General features: G+C 35.9%; 1 protein-coding gene across 3 annotated transcripts in view; it reads left to right on the top strand.

The window, feature by feature from the left end:
- The window catches only part of COL8A1 (collagen type VIII alpha 1 chain), a 154,809-nt gene that overhangs the window by 89,602 nt on the left and 45,693 nt on the right, over positions 1 to 19,514 (top strand). For 2 of the 3 annotated variants that reach the window (XM_077774935.1, XM_077774936.1), the window contains exon 2: positions 9,951 to 10,059. The exons of the other annotated variant lie outside the window; for it this stretch is intronic. The gene's annotated coding sequence lies outside the window, so the exon portion shown is untranslated. The remainder of the gene's footprint in view (positions 1 to 9,950; positions 10,060 to 19,514) is intronic. 3 annotated transcript variants of the gene reach the window in all.

Here is a 19,514-nt window from a genome sequence, read left to right as displayed (position 1 = left end):
GTGCCCACTGCCCCAAGAGGTTATGTTTGATACTCCATGCAAGACTATCAAGTTCATAGTGTCTTTGCCTTCTTATTTCTTTGTTTACAGCCCGGAAAGAACAAAAGCCATTTTCACCGGAACTAATAATTGTTTCTTCTTCCCAATCCCTGCACAGCACCCCCAGCCTTCCTTTATACCAGTCTTCCTCACTGGCCCAAGAGGACAGAGATGAGTCAATCCACATTTCTTAGTATTGGGTTAAAAATTTTCCAATGTCTATTCATTCCTAAGAGTCTCAAAGTTACATCAAAGGACAAAATGATTGATGAGAACCCTTCCCTCAGGGGAAGCACAGGAAATGACATTTCATTTAATTCAACAAATATTTTCTAGGCACCAATTATTTTTAGACACACTTGTTGTGGGCTGGGGAGGGAGAAGGGAGCAAAACATAATCTATCCTCAAAATGTGTGTGTGTGTGTGTGTGTGTGTCTGTGTGTCTGTGTGTGTTTGTATGTCTGTCTGTGTGATGAGTTCATTCAAAGTTTGAACAATCTTAAATATAAGAGGATTGCTTCATTATAGCCTCATGGTAAGGATTAAATGATGTAATATGTATGTAAAATATACTTAGCACAGAGCCTGCCTCACAAGACATCCTCAGTAATTAATAGCTATTACTATAATTATTGAGTTATGGCTTACTTTAGAGCAAGTTTTTGAGAGGGGCCCCCTTACTTGGAGACCGAATTTGACCTCAGATTAGGAACAATACAGTTTGATTGTTAAAGGGTTAAAGGAACCATCGCATTCAAGTGCAAAAATAACCTATGTCTAGAACATCGAAGTAAATACCTTTCCACCAAAAATGGAGCTCAGCCATGTCCTGGTGTCCTGAGAGAGTCTGGTTCTTATCCTGCTTTTCCTATGAAGGTTCGGGAGTGTTTCAGAACCTCACTCATATCCCAAACACACATAGCACTTATTTTTCCTTCCTTCTTCCTCTTACCATGATTTGGATCATAGTTATTCCACAAGTGACTAAAAAGATTTACTTAAAAGGTACATAAAATGATTATGTTAGGGCATCATTTTAATTGGTTGGCTGTTACTGAATCAGTATCATCCATTAGTCTTAGATAACAACAGATCAACTTTTAATGAGAGGTGAAGCCAAATCTAATTTTACTCACCCAAGGCATTTTTTTAAAAAACCTTGCCCAAAACAAATGGCTTTATAGGTCATCTTAGATAAGGTATGTCTAATTTATCAATTACTCAATTAATTGCATAGATAAATATATGAATGGATTATAATGTAAATGACAATATGATTAAACCCAATGATGTCATAATAAAGTTAGCCCAAACAAAGGAACCCATTTACTTTGCAGTTTTGGTTCAACTTAAGCAGTGCTCTACAATGCCAAATACCTGCATAACTGAAAGGAGACTTCATACTGGGAGATCTCATACATGTACTTCATACATGACCACATCTTGAATCACCATTATAGTGCCAATATTTTATCCTGTCTGAAGTTTCATCCAGTGGTTTCATTTGAAGAGGGGTATAATCTCTGGGCAAAGATGAGGAATTTCTGGGAAATATTTGCTATATTTCTATTTGTTGCAAAAGTATCAGAAAGATGCACCTAGAATGAAAATATCAGACTATTTTCTGTCAAATATCACCTCTTTAAGTTGCATGATGAGGACCTAACTTTAGATTTCAACTCATGAAGCTACACCTCTCCAGTTCTCTGAACCAAAGTCACTAATTCTCAAATTTTTCACACATTAAAGTGTTAATTTCTCACTTCTACTTTCCCGATTCCAAACTAATGGAATCCGAAAATTTCAGATATGCTTTAGCTATTTAGATCTTTCAAGTCCTTTCATCTACCAGATCATTTAGATTTGACTTTTTGAACTGTGTGAAAATAGTGTATATCTTAAAATAAAGGAAAGTTAATATCTCTGTAACCATAATGTACCTAAAAGGTGGCCAGTGATCTAGCAAGCCAGACCTTCAATACTAGCTTAGTACAACCTCAGGAGATTGTTTTTCCTCTCTTCTAATGTATCAGGACTTTGTTGATAATTCAGAATTGATCCTGCCTTAGTAGAAATAAAATTCTCAACCCTAGTTTTATCTTTTAAGTCTTTGTAAAAATCAGCTGAAGGATAAAGTCATTCTCTGGATGGGAAGAGAAAAGGAAATGGGTCCTTCAGTTCTCCAAACATTATTAATGAAGCCAAATCAGATATAGTACTCTATGAGAAGATAAAAACAGCTTCCAGAAACCTCAAATTGCTTCATCCAATTGTCTTTTTCTGCATCCTGGCATTTTTAAATAACTCAGATGCTCAATTTAATAGTATTATTAATCAGTGAACATTTACCATGCTCCAGACAACTGCCTAAATCAGTAAAGTGTAGTGTTGAAAAACTTGAAACTAAACCATGGCATACTGCTTCAGATTCTGTGTCTCCCTCTCTCTCTGACTCTCCCCTGCTCACGCTATCTCTCTCTCTCTCAGAAATAAATAAAACATAACAAAAAATTTTTTTAAATAAACCATGGTATAATGTCAGTGGAATAAGAATAAGTCATTCCTTCATCTTGCTAATTCCTGCTTCACCAACTTTGTTCCACATTATGTGAAAGAATAGATTCTGTCTTCTTCTTGCCTTTACTCATTTATTACACAGTCATAAGGATTAAGTGAAACGGTACAGATAACACAATTAGCAAGACTAGCCCAAAGGACATGTTTAATAAACATGTATTTCCTTTCTCTTCAAGAATCATAAGAATGTGGCCAGCCTGCTTTGTGGAGGAAATTCAAAACTGGTGAGGACAGACTATGTTGAAACACTTCTCCAAAGTTGTGCCTGAGTGTCTGAATGTTATATAATTTCTGAAATGGTATGGCATATCTATAAATAGCAATTCAGAATTTTTCTCATGGATTTTATAGAAATGGATCTAACTACTGTAAGATCTTGTGATCATCCGTGGACATTGAGGCCCAACCACTAAGGGCCTGCAATCCCCAGACTGAGTGACAAGAAGAACAGCTTTAACTCTCATCTACCCAGTGGGGTCATTAGGACATCTAATTGAGGCTTATATTAAACCAGCCTCAAAACAGAAACCCTCTTTTCAACACTTTCAGTGCTGAAAGGGTAGTCTTTTACTAAGACTTGTTCCCTATCCAGTAAATAAATCACATGTTCTGCAGCAGGAAAAATATTGGTGGGAGGTGCATATTTTTCATTTCAAAGCAAGGAGCCTGTTGAGTGGTGGTATGCTTTTAAAAGCATCTGATTTGACAGGAGAGCTCTCATCACACTCCTGAAATAATTTTACACTGTTATGATTTTGTTTGTGGTTTTTTTCTTTTTTCAAAATTGGAGCAATGTGCTTAACTTTAATCAGAACCATCAAAGCTTTAAAAAAAAATGCCCATACAATTTAAAATTTTTGTGTTTTTTTTTAAATGTCAAATGTTGTTTCTGTTGCACTGCTAAGCTATGTCTCAGAAGTACAGAAAGTACTTCCAATGCATCCAGTGAATACTCATGGAACACCTACCATGTGCCAGGCTCGTTCTCATTGCAAGGGATGCTACAGTAAACAAAAGAAACAAGTTCCCTGCTCTCAAGGAGGGGTGAGGAGAAAGGAAGCATTGGTGTGGAGCAGATTATAAATGCAGAGAATATATAATTAAGTAAGAAAGATATAACTGCTACTGTGCAATTAAAGAGGATTATTAGAGATACATGAAGAAGAGTGACTGACTGTAGACTGGATGGTCAAGAGAAACCTCTCTGAGGAAATGGCATTCATGTTGAGATTTAAATGGTGAAGCCTCAACCATGCACTGTTCTGGGGGAAGAGCATTCCAGACAGAAGAGCAGCAAAGGCTTGAAGGTGGGGACCAGCATTATGTTTTCAATAAGGGGTAGGCCAGTGTGGCTGGGGAATAAAGGGCAAGGGGAAGAAGAGGTAGAATTGGGGTGAAGGCAAAGTAGGCATCATATGGGGCATGGAAGCCAAGGAACAAGTTTAGGTCTGTTCTAAGTGCTATGAGGAACTATTAAGTGCAAGGAGTAGGGTTGTAAGTAGGTGTATAGCACAATCCGATTCACTTTTTCAAAGTTCACCCAGCTGTTGTGTAGAGAATGGGGCAAGAGTAGATACATTTTTTAAATATTTAATGCTTATTTTTGAGAGACACAGATCATGAGCAGTGGAAGGGCAGATAGAGAGAGACACACAGAATCCAAAGCAGGCTCCAGGCTCTGAGCTAGCTGTCAGCACAGAGCCCTACGTGGGGCTCAAACCCACAAACTGTGAGATCATGACCTGAGCCAAAGTCGGACGCTTAACCGACTGAGCCACCAGGCGCCCCAAGAGTAGATACATTTTTAATGCAACTGGAATTATTAAAGAACTGTAAGCAAGAAAATTGACTCATTTTTGTTTGCTTTTGTCTTTGAGATCTCTCTACGGTATAAGGACTGGACTATGGTAGAAAGGGGTAATAGAGGGAGCTAGAGTGGAAGAAATTGTAGTGAATTTGGAAAATGATGTGAATTTGGATATGGAGTTCAGATGGTGTCCTTGGATTGTAAGAAAAGCAACAACACTTACTGAGAAACTATTATGCTAATTTTATATTTATATACATAATTTATATACATAATCTCTTTTAATTATCACTACCACCGAAGGAATAGTTACTTAACCCCATTTTTCATATATGAAAACTGAAACTCTGAGAAGTAAATAAAATTTCCATATATCCAGCAAAGGTAAATGGCAAATCCAGGATTCAAAACTTGGTCTATGTGACTTAAAGCCCTGGTTTTTCCTACTATACTATGGTTTCCCTAGATCAGAATTAACAAATTATATTTGAAATTCCATTCTAAATATTAAATAATATTCTGTAATATAAAATACGTACGTAGTTTATTTAATGTACTAATTGACACTTAGCCTATTTCTATTTTTACTCCTAAAAAATAAGATTGTGATATTTCATATATTACTTTACCTCATTTCTCATTACTTTCTCACTCGAATTCCTAGATTCTTAGCTGTATCAAAAAATATTATTTTTTATTTTTTAAAAAATTTTTAATGTTTTTATTTATTTCTGAGAGAGAGAGAGAGAGAGAGTGAGTAGGAGACAGTCAGAGAGAGAGGGAGACACAGAATCTGAAACAGGCTCCAGGCTCTGAGCTGTCAGCACCGAGCCCGACGCGGGGCTCGAACCCACGAACCGTGAGATCATTACCTGACCCAAAGTTGGATGCCTAACCGACTGAGCCACCCAGACGCCCTAAAATATGATTTTTTAAATGTTTATTTATTTTGAGAGAAAGAGAGAGAGTATGGGGGAGGGGCAGAGGGAGAGGAAGGGAGAATTCCAAGCAGGCTCCGTGCTGTCAGTGCAGATCCCAATACAGGGCTCCATCTCATGAATCACGGGATCATGACCTGAGCTGAAGTACAGAGTCAGACAATTAACCAACTGAGCCACCCAGGCATACCAAATAATAGGATATTTTTAAAATTCTACTTTGTGATATCAAATTATTTTCCAAAAAGTTGGTGTCATCTATACTCTCATTTAACCCAAAACCAACATTAAATATAGTCTTTTTATCTTTGCCAATTTGATAACCAGACTTTTACCTCTATTGTTTAATTCACATTTCTTTTACTTACTAATGAGATTCAACATTTTTTTACACGTGATTTGGTCTTTTCATTTTCCTTTTGTGAGTTTTATGTTTGCTTAATTGCCAATTTCCCTACATGGTGTTACTACATTTTTCTTGGTGATTTTTTAATTTTTTAATGTTTATTTATTTTTGAGAAAGAGAGGCAGAGCGTGAGTGGGAGAGGGACAGGGAGAGAGGGAGATACAGAATCCAAAGCAGGCTCCAGGCTCTTAGCTGTCAGTGCAGAGCTTAATGCCGGACTTAAACCCATGAACTATTAGATCATGACCTGAGCCAAAGTCAGCCACTTAACCGACTGAGTCACCCAACCACATTTGTAAAAGCTCTTTATATAAGATGACTATTAAGATTGTCTTTAAAAAAATAAAGACTGTCTTTATCAATTTTTGCATATAACCTCCCGGCATGTATTTCACTTTCAAGTTTTAAATTTTCATTGTAAAAACATCATATGGACAGGAGGGTATGCTCCACTTATCTATTGCTGCCTAACAATCCACCTCAAAATGTAGTGGCTTAAAACAACAAACATCTTATTTTATCTCATAATTTTATGGGCCTGTGCTGCTTGCTTTTTCTGCTCTTAACTCCTTACTTGCTCTGAAGAGCCCCAGAAGGTTTTACTCACGTGTTTAGTGAGTTGGCAAGGAGAGAAGGAAGCCTGAGCTCTACCGGCATTGACAACTGGCACACCAGAATGTGTGTGCTCTTGCACAATGGTCTCGGGAGTCTCACTTCTTACTTAGACAGTATTTTAGAAACAAGGCAGCAATTCTGTGGCCTTTTATGACCCAAGCTCAGAAGTTACATGGTGGCATCTTCACTGTGCACTGTTCGTCAAAACAGACACAAATCTACCCAGAATCAATGGGGTGAAACACAGAAGAGGATCAAAGAACTTGTGTCCATATTTTCAACCCTCCATAGGGTATGGAACTGTTCAAACAGTAAAGCAAACTCCGCTTTACCTTTTAATTTTGTTCATAAGTTTTAATATGCAATTGGTTTTTAAGTATTGTATAACTTTATCTCTTTTTTTTTTGCGAGTTTTCATTGTTTTCTAAGCCATTTTAAAAAATTATTTTCAAAGTGCCTGTACACAAAATCAAGGACATTATCAAATAATATATTTGGAGAAATGATTTTAAGTTCTTTAGATACTTTTAAGTACTATGTATTGTAGTTGAATTCACTTAATTTAATTCTTTTTTTTTAAAATTTTAATGTTTTATTTATATGAGAGAGAGGGAGAGAGAGAAGGTGGGAGCAGCGGAGGGGCAGAGAGACAGAGACAGACCTGAAGCAGGCTCTAGGCCTCAAGCTGTCGGTACAGAGCTCCATCAGGGCTTGAACTCACAAACCATGAGATCATGACCTGAGCCAAAGTTGGACACTTAACTGACGGAGCCACCCAGGCGCCCCCACTGAATTTAATTCTTAATCCTTTTTGTCCTTAAATTTCCATCAGTGACACTTTTGAAAATTCATGTAAAAATGTAGGTTGAACCATACATTTAATTATGTAGTTGCTGTGTAGAGGCAAAAAAAAGAAAAAAAAAAAAGAAAAGAAGTCTAACTAAATAGTTCTTGCTTAATACTTTGCCACATTCCTGGCTCAGTTTTTCAAAATGAACTAAAATACAATGAGCTATTTTAGCCCTGTGTAGCTAATTGTTCTTTTCGGGTCTTGCAATTATGTTTAAATATTGAATAATTTCATTCATTTTTATTATTTTTTAATGGGTATTTATTTTTGAGAGAGAGTGCATGCATAAGTGGGGGAGGGGCAGAGAGAGAAGGAGACACAGAAGCAGAAACAGGCTCCAGGCTCTGAGCTCTCAGCATAGAGCAGACATGGGGTTCAAACTCCAAAACCATGAGATCATGGCCTGAGCCAAAGTCAGATGCTTAACCAATTGAGCCACCCAGGTCCCCAGGATTTGATTCATTTTAAATGGTAATTGTAGTACTCTTTCTTACAGTGTTTCAACTGGCAAAGAAAAAAAAAGTGTCATCCGGTAAGAGCAACAAAAAACTAGTAACGATTTTAAAAGACATTCTTCTGGAGAATAAAGAGGAAAGAACTCATATTAAACATATGTTGTAAACACTCAGTAAATGCTAAATGGCGACACTCATCTCACATTCTAAAAATGCCATTGAGGTCTATTGGGCTATTTTCTCTGCTTGCAGTATTGCATTCCAAAAACTGATTTTGTCATCTCCCTGGGTGCAGGACTGTGAAAGCTGCAGAGAGAAATAAAATGCTTAAGATAAATGACCCACATGTAAGAGTGATCAGCATTTCTGTCTATTCTGTGTATCAGTCTCCTATTTTATTTTCACCATATCCAGGAAAAAATGAATTTTGGAGGAAAACATTGGAAAAAATCTTATTATCTAATACAATTAACCACCATAAGGGGAAGGGCCCTCTGTTTTAGTTTTAGTTTTTTTTTTTTTTTAACATTTTGTCTCCAACACAAATACAACATTGTGTCTCCTTGCACATAGCAGTGTTCAATGAATATATATAGAGGAATAATTTGGGAAAAGGCACAGAAGTGTGTATCAGCCTGTTCCTCCTACCCAGTCTGAATATGAAGAGTTTCTTTTTCATTGAAGCAGTTGTTTTTGCAGAATCTCCCTCATATTTCTCTTTATTAACTGCCAGTCACACTATACAAGCAATGAACTAGAAAAGTCAAGTCCTTGAGTCCATTTACCATCATTGAACTTTATTATTAGAAATAATTTGAGATCCCATGGCTTTCTAGAGATAAAGCACTCTCAAATCACATATGGTTAACCCAGACTTTATTTATGTCTGAATATCCACAAGTTGAACCAAAGTTCAGAACGTGTTGTATCCAGCCATTAGGCCTGTGCACACACATCAGAACCTGAGCCTTGTGTCTTGGGGACACTTGTGTTTTATAGACATTCAGCAGTTAGAAGACATTCAATGACTTCTTCATTTCATGTTAAATACAGGAAAACTCTAGACTTATACTCTCCACTAGCCACAAATAGATATTAAATAATATTAAAATGAAATAAAACTAAACATTCAGTTCCTCAATCATTCTAGCCCCCTTTCAAGAACTTAATAGCCATATGTGCCTAGTGGCTACCAAATTGAATAGTGAAATACATAACATTTCCATTATCACAGAAAATTTTACTGAATATTACTACTCTAGAATGTACTATTTATATCACATTGGAGAAATTTTGAACTGGATACTCAGCTCTGCACTTATTTCTTAATCAACCAATCATGGCTTTCAAATCTTATATTTATCTAAGTGTCTAAGTTGTTCCTGTTTAAATCTTGTTTGAGCAACAAATGCTAAGCCTGTTTCCTAATTAAGTTCATATGAAATCTAGCAAAATAAAATAGAGAGTACCTGTACCCATAACACAAAGTTAAATTTCTGAAAATTGAGTTTAAGTGGAGAGAGTCCCATGTGATAAAGTCTGAATTACAGATTATTTCTAAAGTATATCCAACTAACCAAATGACAGCAAAAGCTCAAATGAAAACCCAAAAGTGTTGCCAAATTAAAGCTCTATCAGATCAGACTTGATAAGTAACAAAGAAAATAGTTTTTAACACAAATACTGTTTTATGCAAATTAGATGGAAAAGTTTAATTATCTTAAATAAATCTAACTTTTCTCCCTTAGGCATTACTTCCTCATAAATTTTCTTCCTGTATAGCAAATCCCAAATCCTTTCTAAATTACTTCAAATGTGTACTAATGGGAATTAAGTTAATTACTTCAAATGTGTACTAATGGAAATTAAGTTAATTACTTCAAATGTGTACTAATGGGAAGTAATTACATTAATGAGGACTTAACACATAACATAATCATGAAAAGCAATAAAGATAGACAATAGATTATTTATCTGGAAAAAACTCTATATACTATATGTATTAAAATAACTGCATACTTTCATACGTAGAAACACAAAAAATTATTCTTTCCTAATCAGCATACCAGGGTCTCTAATATCTTCTAAAAGATCACTTACATTCAGGTAAATAATAGCAGTTTTTTATTGAAGTGCTATATATTGAAATTATATCCCTATTATATAATTTCTCCTTTGATCCCAAAACAATATACTTTGATAATAATTCAGCTTCTTGTTGTCTTCCAGTTGAGTAAAAGTATCCTCTTTTCTCTACCTCAGAAGCTGTTCAGGAAGTGAAGCAACATCTAGTAAAGAGACAGAAATCAGTCCCAGGAAGGCACAAGCAAGGACACTGGTTCTCGATTCCTCAGGCCGGCCAAGTCTCAATGTAAGTGTGAGAAGCAATGGAGGGCAGCGCAGTGGCCATAGGCCAAGTGCAGACGGAAGGATGTTGCTGTCTGGGAACATAGGGTCAGTTGGCAGACACTGGGGTATCTGGCCTGCCTTCAGGTCCTGTGTTCCATCCTCATCTTCGTTGCAGCAAGAGCCTTGAGACCATGGCTATTAATGCCAGCTTTTAAAATTCCCCAGGGTAAAATACATGTGCAGAGTGTGATTCTAGCTGATTTTTAAGCCCAGGCATGTTGAATACAGTCTTAAAATAATTATTTCCATAGGCCCTGACTAGGTATCCAAGTGTTCACCAGATGCTAGCAGCTAGATTTTGCAGAGGAAAATTGCTAACTTAAGCTTCTTTTCATGATTCAGCAGAGGGTTTTAAGTAATAAAAGATCTGGAGATTTGTAAAATAAATAATTCCAGTGCAAATGAGAAAATTAAAATAATCTTATCATCTCCCATCATGTCTGTATGTACTTTCCTACCATTATCAAATTTCTCTTAATTGGGCCAAGTTTGTTTTTGTTTTTTTTTTTCCCTAGCTGATACTTCATGGTTTTAAGTTATGAGCTGTAATGAAGAAATGATTCCTTTCAGATGACTGAAGTGTCATGTACTAAATTTTCCTAATGACAATCTAGGATCTGTGAAACAGAGCATGATGTAACAAATAGCAGTTTTATTCGTATTCAGTATTGAATATATCCACAATTTGAAAACAACAGTATGCCAGTATTTCTTATTCCTTAATTCATCTCTTAGTAGAAGCAATTAAAATATAAAGCACATCATTAACTTTTAAACATCAATTGGAAAAAAAATACCATTCATTTCTGAAGAGTAGACATTATCTCATAGTGCTTCCTATGCTTATTACCATTGCCTGGTCTTAAGTGTGACTTTTGGACACGCAACTCAATATTTCCTAATATTCAATAGTACAATGACTTTTCATAGTCTATTTCATTTTATTTAGTAATTTAAAGAATAAATAGTTAAGATTTCTCAGATTCTTACATTCTGCTCAAGGTGTACTTGAACAAAAAGAAAAAGCACAGCATCTGGCCTTAAGAGTTAATGCCACATGACCACATCCTGTCTAGAATGAATTCATTCAGAATTTTTGAAGAAATACAAGTACATTAATGATTTTCCTTAGGTATCACATTTTTACTACAGGTACCTCTAATTATCTTGGCTGGATTCCATCAAAGCCAGATGTTAATCAAATGAAATATTTATAATGCAAAACCATTGAGTAAAAAATATATGCTCGTTTAAGTAACAGCTTATAGTACTCAAACCAATCGTATATTTTGGAAAAGCTGATGAAGGAGGTATGACTCTGCTACATTCATAATGTCAGGGTAAGGCTCTGAACGCAATCCAGAGAAATTTTATAATTGTTGCAATCAACCAGAGGCTCAGCTTCTGGATTTCTTGTAACAAAATCTTGTTGCCAAGGACATTGATGGGCTCACCCAGTAAAAAATTACAATAATAATGTTAAACTAAATCATAAAAATGCAGGAGGTGGTTATTATAGGGCAGAGGAGAGGAATTGCTTGTAAAGTTATGGTGGAAATATCAAAAATACACTTTATTGGACTTTTTAAAAATTAAGCTTTGTTTTTAAACTAGGGTACAAAAGCAATAAAATGTAAAGGTTACTCAAAAAATGATTTCATTCAATCGTCAACAGCAATGATTCAGCAAATGAAAATAGAAGTTACATTTATTTAACACAGTCATCAAGTCAGCAGGCTCAAAGCTTATATGTGATAGTTTTCTAATAAAAATAACCAATAGAAAGTCATTTCTAAGAAGGAATTTTGACAGAAAAAAGAAAAAAGAACTTTTTGAATATGTCTGTTCTTAGTGAAAATGAACTTGGTTTGTGCCTAATTTCACATAGTGTAAAGCTCTAAATATTTTGTGTGGTTTTAAAGTTCTATGAAGAAATTCATTTGAAAGGAATGTAGAAAATAAGCAAAAAAGTATAAATATGAAAACCATGATAGACTTACAGTTAGAAAAATGGAAACAGTGAGAGTTAATCTGCTGTGTGCCCTTCAAAGTTAAAGAATGTCACTTTTAGAATTATTTTTTGTTTTTTTAAATAATTTTTCTAAGTTTATTTTGAGAGACACAGAGAGAACATGAGCAGGGGAGGGGCAGAGAGAGAAAGAGAGAGAATCCCAAGCAGGCTCTGCAGGGTCAGCTCAGAGTCTAACAGAAACTGTGAGATCATGACCTGAGCAGAAATCAAGAGTTGGACTCCTAGCCGACTAAGCCACCCAGGTGCTCCTTATTTTTAAGTAATCAGGATTTACCCTTCAGATCATCTTTTTACTTTCTGAAAATACAGATTACTGAATCATATGTCATAGACATTTTGGTACATAAATTCCATATTTCCTTCAAGTTATATCTCTAAGTGACAATTATCATAAAAATAAACTCCTTTCACTCATTAAAATACCTGATGTGCCTTACACACAGTAAGCACTTCAATAGGGTGAATTAAACTGAATTATTCACACTTTATGTTCAGAGACTAAGGTGTCTTTTGGATTCACACTAGCGAGGTGTCTCACACATGGGAATTAATGAGCTACATCTGTAACCAAAAATATCCATGGAAAATGTGCTGAATTTATCCATATCTGTTTTATTAATCAAGCCTACTACAGAAGGGCTTTCTTGTGGTTGTACTATATTTTGGAGATAAATAGAGTGGGGAAACCACAAGTTCAATTTAGAAGTTGTTTGAAACACTGAAGAATGTGGGGTTTTATATTATATGACAGCAATAAAGTCCAATCCTTGATGGCTGTAATTCTGATTTATAAGTATATAAATATCCTATATGTTTAATTTTAACTTCAGAACAGTGGTCAAGAAGACCCTATTTAATATGGAATTCACTTCTTACTGACACTTTCTTCCTTATTTTTTTTTTAATAAAATGTCTGGGGTTGTTTTGTTTTGTTTTGTTTCTTAAAGTTAGCTTGGTACAAACAGCCTTTAGCTGAAGCAGATGGCTGGAAGTCAGAAGCCCCAGATTCTATCCTTGATTCTCCTACCCACTGGGAATGTGGCCTTGGGCAAGTCATGAGAGTAAATCTACAATAACAGGGGTAATAATGCCTTACATATGTACAGTGCTTTATGATCTGACAGAGCACTTTCACATACAATATTTTATTTAATCTTCTACCCAGTCTCCTAAGAGGAGTAAGGCAGTTATTAACAACCTCCATTACAGAGAGTAGAAATTTGAGAACCAGAGACACTAAATCACTCGTTCACAGTCACTTCAATATCAAATGTCAGAGCCAGGAACAGGCACATATGATTCCAAGCTAGTCTTTGTCTTCTTACCTCTGTACCACACTGCCGCCTTCTGGTGACTCCAAAGCTGAAATGAGAGAGATAGTACTGCCTAGTATGGTAGCCATGAGCCACATGTGATTGAGCACTTGAAATGTGGCTAGTCCCAGTTGGGATGTATTATGAGTGTAAGATACATGTGGAATTTCTAAGACTTTGAATGAAAAAAAAGTGTCGATTAAATATTTCTTGATACTTTTATATTGATTGCACATTAAAACGATATTTTTTATATCATTCTTGAGGTAAATAAAATAGTAAATTAATCTCACCTGTTTCTTTTAACTTTTTTAATGTGACTACTAGAAAATGTGAAGTAATACATGTTTCTCACTGTTTCTATTGTTTGAATGGCTCACATTGTTTCTATTGAACAGAGCTGGACTAGAGAATTCCATTGTTCAGAGTTTTCACAGTACTAGGCCTGTTTATGCACCTGTCTTGATGTGGCTGAGACAAATTTCAAAGATTCTGTCAAACATAGCGCAATGCAGATTCACAGCAATAATTTGGTCCTTTTCATTTATCTTCCACATGGAGGGGAAAAATTAGACTTCATTAGTTGATGCCTCAAATTGCTCATTCATTGAAAAGGGTCATGGTAGACTTATGGGATGCTTGAAAGGCTTAGAGTAAAAGTACCATGGAAAGAACTATAAATTATATTTATGACTCTGTAGTACACTTTATTTTAAAATATGTTCTCATTAAACATTATGAGTGAATGAGACATGGGAGTTTTAGGTGATACAGGCAATGTAAAATAGTAATTATATATAAATTTATTACAAAATATCGTATATTTTATTCCCCCTACCAACTCTTTAAGACATTTTATATATAATTCCTAAAGAAGTAGCTTATTCCCATTTTGAAAAATCTAACAGAAAGTCCTCAGGAAAAAATGGGTTCTTATTTGGCAGAAAAGTATATAACAAAAGATACCCCAGATCACTGAAAGTTAACATCTACCTGGCATTGATTATGTGGACTCAGCACTACACTGAGAGTTAGATCAAGATTATCTCATTTGGGAATTTGAAAATTAGCAAAAGGGAGCAGAAGCTAAACTCTTAACCATTGCTGCCTCTTACTGCAGTGCTATTTGAAATCACAATGCAACCTATCACAGAAATTAAAATATTTGGAATTGAGTCCTTTTAATTCATTTCGACTCCACAAATGCTTATCCAGGAAACACAATGGAACAGGGACAGTTCTAGACATTGAAGGAGTATTGGGTAATAAGACCAGAGCTCTGCCCTCAAAGAGTATACAAGTTGGTAGGCTTGTGAACGTGTTTTTGAAAAATACATGCTTAATTACAAGATTATATGAAGGAGGAGTTACTCTTCACTTTCTAAAGGTAGCAATAAAATTTTTTGTTATTTTCTTTATGTTAAAATGTTTCTGTATAACAGAAATCTTTATAGCACTGCTCCCAGTGTGTTGAAACTTGCCTATTGTCTATAATGCAAAGGTTTCATGTTAAAAAAACAAAAACACACACAAAAAAAACAAAAAACAAAGGTGCCTGAGTGGCTCAGTTGCTTAAGCCTCTGAGTTTTAATTTTGGTTCAGGTCATGATCTCATGGTTCAGGACTTCCTGCTCCATGGAGTCAGGCTCCATGCAGGCAGTGTGGAGCCTCCTGGGGATTCTCTTTCTCTCCCTCTCTCTCTCTCTGCCCCTTCCCAACCTGCACTCACTCTCTGTGCTCTCCCTTTCAAAATAAATAAATAAATAAATAAACATTAAAAACAAAACAAACCCAATCCCCCCAAAAAACAATGTGGAATGAATTTCAGAGGTATGCTTTCCTCTCTATATTATACCCATTTGAAGGAAATTGGGTTGAAATAATCTTAAATATTTTCTAGAAAAAGGAGGATGAAAATGAACAGAAAAGGGCTTAAATCAAAATGGCACTGAAAATCACAAAACAGTGAAAACTAAAGAATTTTATAACTCTTAGTACAATGATAGTAATATGTTACCTTTGAAGGTAGAGATTAAAAATTGTGTAACTTAGCTAATTATATATTAATTTTTAAAATAAGGTTTCAAAATATAATGTAGAACTTGTTGCCAATTTCTTGCTCACCTAGAATAAAAGAAAAAGAAAATAGCCAACTGTGCATGGCAGAATTTTAGATATCTCTGTCTTTATTTGTATTTTTCTGTAATAATTCCAGAATAAACATGCATTCTTTTTATAATAAGTAAATAGAAAAGCTTTGTAATCAACTCCAAAATCGACTGCAATCAAGAAAGGCAAAAATTATCTCAGAGGAGTGAAATGCAAATTTTGTTCTCAATCACAAAATTTTGAAATAATAATACCTTTCATAGGTTCTCCTTTCAGGGGTTCTTGCCCTTCCTTTGACTCAAGATAAAGCAACCTGTGGACTATTCAAATTCTTTAGGTAAGAAAAGTGAAAATTGAGTTAGACTTTCTAGATTTTCTTGAGAAAGTGGTTTAGCTTCCTCTGTGAACACAAGTGTAAAGATCAAGGTTATAATATGAACTCTAAATTGTTACTGCAGCAATCAGAAAGGCAGAGCATCTTATAAGATGTAACTCTTCCACCTTGAAGCAAATTGGCCGTCCATCATTTTCAATGGCATCTGCTTAAAACTGGCCTTTAGTTTTTAGTCCTGGAGATGTATAAAATGTCATGTGGGAATGTATCATAAAATCACCTCTTAAGGCTGGATAGGGTCTTAGTGATCTTAAAAAGTGAAATGTAGAGCTATTCTAATCATCCCAATTTAAAATTCAGGGAGAAATATTTGGTTTGATAACTTCTTTTATGGAAACACTAAAATTTTACTATAAAGAAAACTCAGAAATGAGTTCTGTGTGCCATTTAATCATTAAATCACAAATTCACAGACCATTAGAGCTGAAAGGAGACGTCTAGATTATCTCATCCAATACTATATTTTGCAGATGAGAAAACTAAGGAGCAGAAACATTAATTTCTCAGGAAAAAGTGAAATTACTGAAAAATATCACAAAGAATCCAAGAATTTCTGGAACCTTACCTAGGAAGAGCTAGGTATTCCAAATCCTACCAGCACTTTAAAATGTGAGTTTTTAGTTTGGTGGGGGGTACTCCAATACAAAGAAGGAGAGGTGCTAGTATTGACTAATATCCATATAATATATGCAAAGCACATTCACACTGAATGCTTATACAGTTAAAAAAAAAAAAAAGACATAACAAAGCCAATATATCAGACCAGAGCATTCACTCCTTACTTAGTTTCCTTTCTTCTATGAGTCAAATAACTGAAATGAGCTTTTCTTTGCCACTTTTCAGACACAAATCATCTATTATGAGAAACTAGCTACTTTCACAGCTTCTGATAGGCCAAAGAATAATGTGACCTTTATTCCTTGAGTTAAAAAAGAAAGGCTGTCAAAGCCTCCTGATTTTATTCCTTTATGAAAAATATACGTATAATAAAATTATATGTATTAAAAACATACTCCTCTCATGTTTGAAATATATACTTACTATGCATTATGGAGACCATCCTGAAACAAGTAATTTTAAGGCTCTTTTTTTAAGTTCAATGTCTGGCCAAGAAATGGAAATAGTAACCCTTGATTTTAAGGAAAAAGAACAGTACATGTGTTTCTATTGTCATCTATAAGATAGGAATAGGAGGGGTGCCTGGGTGGCTCAGTCGGTTAAGCATCTGACTTCGGCTCAGGTCATGATCTCACAGTCTGTGGGTTCGAGCCCTGCGTCCGGCTCTGTGCAGACAGCTCAGAGCCTGGAGCCTGCTTCAGATTCTGTGTCTCCCTCTCTCTGTCTCCCGCTTACTCTGTCTCTCTCTCTCTCTCTCAAAATAAAATGAAAACATTAAAAAAAGGAATAGACTCATAAAATTGTTTAATGATTAAATTAGTAGTATATGTAAAATGATTAGTGTAGTACTTGATGCACAGTTAATATTCAGTAAGTGTCAGCTATTGGTAATAGTAGTAATATTATTATTATTTGGACATGACAATTCCTCCGCATACACACTTCCCTCAATCAAACCAAACTCTTGTGATTCCCCACACTGTTTCATGGCCCCATGCCCCTGCACATGCTGATCTCTCTTTGAATGTCCTTTCCTTGCTTCTCCAGCTGAACTCCAACCCATCACCCAAAGTTCAGCTCTGGAGCCTCCTCCTCTTAGGTATCTTCCCTAATCCCTTCACCTGCATTAGTTGCACTCATCTGTTTCCCAGGGTACCCTGCACATATGCCTCTCCTGGCAGTTGAGAATGTGACTTTTTTTTTTTTAACTGGATCCTTCCTCACTTCCAATACACCCAAACCCACACCCACACACTCACGCACACGTACACATGCACATGCACACACATAGGACTGAAAATGCATCACACTCCTTTTTTTCCTATCCATGTAGAAATGTCAATTGAGTGAACCAATTCCTGTGTAAAAAGATGGAAGACTTTTTTTTTTTCCTTCATGAGTAGGGATTGGGCTAGAATGTGTACCTCGTGGCCTCAGTTTTGAGGGGGAAATTAGGTAAGGGTGGGAAAAGCTGGGAGATGCACCTTGGCAGCCCTGGGACCTGGCTCTGCCACAAGCCTAACCCTGTGGTGTTTGGTGAATCCTTTAACTTCTCTGGATTGTTTTCTTCTCAGAAAAATGAACGGGTTGTGCAAAATATTCTCTGGGGATCTACCCCATGCCAACATTTATGTGATGCTAAACATTGGCTCATCTCAGTGGTTCTCAAGCTTTAGCAGACATCAGAATCATCAGGAGGATGTTGTTAAAACACTAAGGGGTCTGAGATGGGGTACCAGCTATTTGCATTTTAACAAGTTCCCAGGTGATGCTGAAGCTGCAGGTAGAAGGACCACCTCTTGAAAACCACTAATTAAGCTTCTAATCTTGTGACACTGTCCCATAGTCACCTGGCTGAAAGCCCTCCTGATAATGCAAATTCACAATAGGATGAAGGCAAGTGAACCCAGGCATCGGTGAGGCTACCATCAGGAGGACTGAGAGCCTGTGGGTGAGTTCCAGGAGAGGACACAGAAGGCAAACATTGCTGACCATAACAGTTTTGTTAAAGGTCTACTTTATGGGGAAGAGGCAGCCTGAGTTCACAATGCTACATGTGAGGCACAGAAAATAAGATTGCAGGATTTGACCCATCCACTGAAACTCAACGGCTGCTCAAGTCACAATGGATTACAGTTGCCATCTAGTGATGGTTTTGAATTACTGCATCTAGAGACAACAAGAAATCCTGCTTTCATTGGGACACTGCTTTTTTGTTACAAAACTATGTTCAAGCTGAGAACCCCTAAGAATAAGCTCTAATGTACTCTGGTATCATTTACATTTGTATCTACATACTATAAAAGTAAACACATATATAGCACTTACTATGTAGTAGGCAGTGCTCTGATACTTTATATGTGTTTGGTTATACACAGCAACCCAATGAGATAGATACAATTATTATCTCCATTTTCCCAGAAAGGAAATACAACTACAATGTACAAAAAAACTAAGAAACTTGCCTAAGGCTGCCCAGCCAGTAACATGTACAGCTGGAATTGAACCTAGGCAGCTCCTGGAGAGAGATGACTCCAGCCAGCCTCTCTTATACTGGCCATTTAAAACAGTTACCCAAACAATTGTTATCTGTAAATAGTTATCAGTCCCAGGTCAATATCTGGGGAAAAAAAACACTCACAAAATACACACTGAATCAATGAGTTTTTTCTGATTCTTCTAAATGAAATCAATTCATGTGAATAAAGAAATGCTTCTACCACACAGAGACACAGTCATGCAACAAAAAGATCAACAACTTGGAATCAACTTCTAACTTTTATGCAACTTTGGACAACTCGCTTAACCTCTCTGGACTCCACTTTCTTCATCTATAAAATACAAATAAAATGTAGTTTACATTATTTGGGAATTCTTTAAAACCAGATTGGATTTTATTAGTTAGAGTCAACCAGTGTATGTGATCACAAGAGCAAATGTGGAGGCAATGG

The sequence above is a fragment of the Crocuta crocuta genome, unplaced genomic scaffold (assembly GCF_008692635.1).
Source record: "Crocuta crocuta isolate KB4526 unplaced genomic scaffold, BGI_CrCroc_1.0 scaffold6, whole genome shotgun sequence".
NCBI classification, from domain to species: Eukaryota; Metazoa; Chordata; class Mammalia; order Carnivora; family Hyaenidae; genus Crocuta; species Crocuta crocuta.
The sequence above is the reverse complement of the archived record's forward strand: the minus strand, read 5'-3'. Positions and strand labels throughout refer to the sequence as shown.